Source organism: Papio anubis, chromosome 6 (assembly GCF_008728515.1).
Source record: "Papio anubis isolate 15944 chromosome 6, Panubis1.0, whole genome shotgun sequence".
Lineage (NCBI taxonomy): Eukaryota > Metazoa > Chordata > Mammalia > Primates > Cercopithecidae > Papio > Papio anubis.
Window position 1 is genome coordinate 950,130 of NC_044981.1, and position 5,444 is coordinate 955,573.

At 48.0% G+C, this 5,444-nt stretch overlaps 1 pseudogene; it reads left to right on the forward strand.

Annotated features, from left to right (window-relative positions):
• Positions 1–300: 300 nt before the first annotated feature.
• LOC116275227 lies at positions 301–5,051 on the forward strand (annotated as a pseudogene).
• The last annotated feature ends 393 nt before the right edge of the window (positions 5,052–5,444 follow it).

The following is a 5,444-nucleotide window of genomic DNA, read 5'->3' on the forward strand; positions in this document are numbered from 1 at the left end:
GCAGGAGAATCACTTGAACTCGGGAGGCAGAGGTTGCAGTGAGCCAAGATCACACCAATGCACTCCAGCCTTGGTGACAGACAGAGACTCTGTCTCCAAAAAAAAAAAAGAAAGAAAGAAAAAAGAAAAAGGAAAAATTCTAATGAAAGCAAATGAGGGGGTTGGCCTCCTGGTGGCTTTTGGACGCTCGTCTTGGGGATTGCAGTTGGATGCCACAGCAAATTGGCTGTGGATTATTTAGTAGTTCTGATTTTTCATACAACTGCCTCTGTTACCCCTTTTCTCATTTTTTCTTACCAGATGGTAGAATTGCCCTTCTCACCTTCTACCGTTACGTCCTCCTATCAGGAAAGCAAACTAGTGCGTTAAATCACCGTGATCACGACCACAAACGTGTGAATGGGGGAGGGAACCCTTTTCTCCATGAGGCCATGAAAGCGGAGGGAGGTTAGGCGTGTGCATTGCCCCAAATCTTCCAGTGAAGGAGGATCCCAAGAGAATGGAAAAGCGGTCTCCTTTTTTGACACCCACACTCCTCTGTCCCCACACAGGGCACTGGGCTCTGCACGTTTGCTGTGTCCAAAGCATTGTCCCCTGCAGAAGGTGCACCCCAGTCCTCCCTCCACCTCTTGCTGCACTCAGACAGGAAGGCAGCGAAGCCAGCCGCTCCAGCCTCAGAGCAGGCACTCAGGGTGCTGACGCTCACCCTGGCCCCGCAGCATCTGTGGAGGAGAGGCTGTGAGTCCACCCTTGTCTTCTGCTTATCCCAGTTGTCCTACCTCATTTCTTCTTTTAATTTCTATTACGGAAAGTTCCTAACAGGAACAAAAGTACAGAGAATTATATAAAAAATTCCCACATGCCCATCGCCTACCTTCAACAATAAACACCTTGTGGCTAAATTTATTATTTTGTATTCCTGAGTTCACTTACTTCCGTGAATTATTTTGAAGCACATTTGGAAAATCATGTTAATCTGTAATTAAAAATATATATAACATCAAAAGGCATGGACGACACTCCCTTTTTAAAATAACCACAATACCATCACCACACACAGAAAATTAAGATTTCTTTAATGTCAACACCTATCCTATCTGTGTTTGCCTTTCTCCAACAGTCTCATGCACATTTTAAGATTTGCTTGCCTCAACTGGGATCCAAACGAGGTCTACACTTTGCTCTGAATTCACGCTTGGCAAATACAATGATTTGTAGAACACACTGATACATATTGTGGAGTGGTTGAGAGATAGCCAGCGGTGGCCGCAGCTGCCAATCTCCAATAGAAGGCTGGCGCTGGTGCAGGGCAGAGCTTAGGGCGAACGCTGGTGGGCTGGGGGACAACACGGAGGAGGGAGATTTGTTCTATTCAGTGTCCAGTTTACTCCACCGCTGAGGGCCAGTATAGTGAAGTGAAAAACCAGTTTCACACACTGTGATGAAATTCTATAAACTCAGGATTATCCTGTCAAATCAAGATGACATGCCTCCCATTGTTGAAAAACACTCGAATGGATGGAACTTAGCAAATACTGCTAAGAACAGAACCCGCCGGGCTGCGCTGCAGCGTCTCAGACGTGTTTCCACTCGCTGCTGCGACGTGTTTGTCAAAGTTTCCTGAGAGCTGCGGAGCGATCAGAGACGAGAAGAGAAGCACTTCCGCCTCCCCTGAAGAGCGATAACCTCAGCCAAGCAGAAGACACTTCAAACAAACAAACAAACAGACAGACAGACAGACAGACGGACAGACAGACAGACAGACAGACGGACAGACGGATCTCCCCACTCATTCCACTGGTCTCGTGCTTACCTTTCATTTTTCTTGGCCTCTCGCTTCCCGTCTCTCTCTCAGGTGGCACCTTAAAGGACTCGATGTTGAAATGGTAGCAGGCAGCAGCCCATCTTGAGGTAGCATTAGGGTTTGGGAGGAAAGATCTCGAAGATTGAATGTGCTTGGCCATCTTACACATCGAACCTGCATTGTTCCTCGGTTTTCCTGCGGAGGAGGATCCCCCTGTGTGGGACTGGCATCCTCTGAGGACTGCAGGACTGTACCCGGGTGATGAGAAAGAAAGGCAAGGCCACAGCACTATTGCAGTGCTCTCCGCAAAAGTCCAGCCTCGAGCCCAACGCTCGATTTTCCACTAAGCTGAGAGCATTTAACACCAGAAAGCCATTTCAGTTTCTGCTTATTTCTTCTCTACAGATTTCGAGGGGTGAAAAAGCACATTCCAGAAGAGGCAGTGGAAAATTCTAAAATAAAAGTGAGGCAGAATCAGAGGGAGGGGCGTGTCGAGAACGCCCCTACCATCTTGAACAGAGCAGAAGATGGCTCATGTGTTGACAGCTTCCAATCCCCCAGTTCCAGCAAAGATTTTCCAGGGGGAAGAAGATTACAGAGTCTGGATTCCTCTTCCATGATTCCAGCACCTCTAATGTCGTAGGGTCGTGTTATGAGCACCCTAAAGATGGCACTTTGGCACATGGTTCTCTAAATTCTGACCATTCCGTCTTGTTTTACATCCTCTGCTTTTCCAAATCCTAAAGCCCTGTGACACACCAGTGATGGAGCCAGCAGCCAGTAAGCATCTTTCAAGAGAGGCAGGCCAGCAGGGTCACCAGACCTTCTTTCCCCAACTTCATCCCAGATGCCTGGTACTGTCAAGACTGCAAGCACTGAAACGTGACCCTGGTGTCTCAGGCTAGAACAGCAAACCCCCAACTGAGTTTTTAAATTCTCAACAATTTGTGGAAATTAGGAGATGTTGTATGAGCATGTATTTTACAGGACTTCCTAGAATGCCTTTTTGAGAACTCTGGAAGGGGAAGAAGGAAACATCACCCTAGGAGAAGTAGAATTAAGTGTGTACTCTCTCCTGTCTCTCTTTTTCTCTCCTTCCTTCCACCCCATTGAGAAATCTGCAAGCCTGAAACCTGGCCGTCCATCATCTGACCCCGTAAATTTGCCTTTCTGAGATAATAAGATGACACAGCCTTTGCCAGGTCAGACGCTACTTTCATAAAAACTGCTGAGGTGGTGACCCAATGCCATGAATCAGGATATAATCAAATTTCATATTTCTTCTGTGAGCTTCAGCAATAACGCCCACTTTTCATGGATTGTCAATCAGGGAAGACTCATAAACACCTTTCAGAATCACCTAATTCAATCCTCAGAACAACAATCTAGGTGAGATGGTTTTGTCCCATTACAGGCGAGCTCCAGGCACAGAGAACCAAAGGGTTTCCACAGGCAACACGCGTAGAAGGGATTGTAACCCACAACCGTCTGAACCCAAGCCCTAAGCTTCAAACCAGACACTGTGTTGCTTCCGCTTTATACCCAGGCCCTGGCTGAACACCTTGACTTTACCAGGCATGCAAGGAGGTTCTAAGTCCACTTTGGCTGGAGGCAAGAATTAAGTAGAAGTAACCTGGGTGTTACTAATAAGTTCAACCAGGGCCCAGCAATCAAGGAGGGCTTCGTGGAAGAGGTGGAACTTGGAGTGGCCTGGAAGAATCGCATAGAATCAGCAAAACCATGGAAGTGACAATGAGCAGGGAACACACGCAGTCCCACTGTGACAGGATGCACGTGGGTGATGAGCAGGCATGTCCTCAGATGGGCAGGCAGGACCCTGGAAAACAGGAAGTGGAGTCTGTGTTTGACAGCGGAAGCAATGGCAACCACTGTCATCTCATTCATTCATTTAGTACTTATTTGTTGAGGATATCCTGTCAGGTGCAGTTCTTAGTGGTAGGGACCTAGCAGTGAGTAAGCCAGGCTGAGTCCCTGCCCTCACAAACCTCAAGATCCAGTAATGGGCCAGATGGACATGGACGATGTTTAATAGATCAAGTGGAGTCCCCTTCAGTTGACATTCTATTTCTAAAGATGTCCCTTCTAATAGATCTCTAAATGACCATGGCCCGAAGTGGCAGTTTCAAATGATTGTTTCAACTCTGCCCTCCACACATCAAATCCCACCTCTCTCACGCTAAAGCATCATAATATGTTTGTGCTGAGAGTTGTCTTAGAAATCATTTTGGGCCAGGCACAGTGGCTCAAGCCTATAATCCCAGCACTTTGGGAGGCCGAGGCAGGCGGATCACGAGGTCAGGAGATCGAGACCATCCTGGCGAACACGGTGAAACCCCATCTCTACTAAAAATACAAAAAATTAGCCGGACGAGGTGGTGGCGCCTGTAGTCCCAGCTACTCGGGAGGCTGAGGCAGGAGAATGGTGGGAACCCGGGAGGCGGAGCTTGCAGTGAGCTGAGATCCGGCCACTGCACTCCAGCCTGGGCGACAGAGCGAGACTCCGTCTCAAAAAAAAAAAAAAGAAATCATTCTGTATTAAGTTCACAGGGGAAGAAACAGAAAGGCCCTAGAGGTGACCTTATTAGCCTACAGTTGCTCTGAGAACTGGTGGCAGAAGCAGATTCGTTTCCAGCCTCCTGGTGTGCACGCCAGTGCCGTTTCCCCCAAGCCGTGTGTCCCCCGGTCGTGCCCTTTGTTCTTGCCGTCCTCTACCTTTCTCTTCCGGAAGATCACGGCAAGACGGCTGACTTCCCCAAACTGCACTCCTAGCTCCCTGGGACCCAGCAGGGACCCTGCCCTCCAGCCAGTGGTTTGAAGAAGGACAGCCGCCATCAAACACAAACTTACAGCCTCCCTGATGCCCTGGATGTCAGAAAATGTCTGGACCAGTCAAGATAAGAGCCAGGCAGAGCCAGGAAGAAATGGGGACAGGGGTTCCTATTTAAATATATAAAGAATTCTTTCCCAGGTGGGGAAAAGTCATCTAGCAGTGTGAGTGATCACTTCTCCATTTATCTGTTTGACCAACTGGAATTTCTATACAGAAGGTTTATACAAAGAAGTCACAAACCACCATTGTCACAATGACCCTACATAACCCCTTGTGTAAATGTTCTGGAAATGTACCCAGAAGTCTGGAGAAGGTCCAATCAAACTGGGTGCAGGAAGAAGAAAGCTCTGGTCTCAGGTCTTCGACAGAATCCCCTGGACGCTGGGATTGCCACCATACTAAGCCGAGGAGGCATCTGAATGTGCGGGAGTGCAGGGAAGAGAACAGCATGTAAGATTCATTAACCAATGACAAACACGCCGGGTTCACTGCTGGTCTCCACAGCTGGTTGGTTCAGTGTGGCTCAGTTGCCTCTTTCTCTCTTCTTCTGGTCTCAGAAAATAAAGAGAGAGAAGCCGAGTGCTCATGGAGTTTCTCAGAGACTCAGCAAAAACTAGGCTTTGTGTTCTGAGATCAGGAAAAAATAGTGAGAGCCCCAAATTTTCTTCCCTGACAACGTCTCCAACTCAAAGAGGGCCTGGAAGTCACCCCACTAGAAGCAAAGCCTTGATATTTTCAAGCTCGTAGTTTATTGCTTCTTCTCCCATCTGCCCGTTGACAGATAAATCA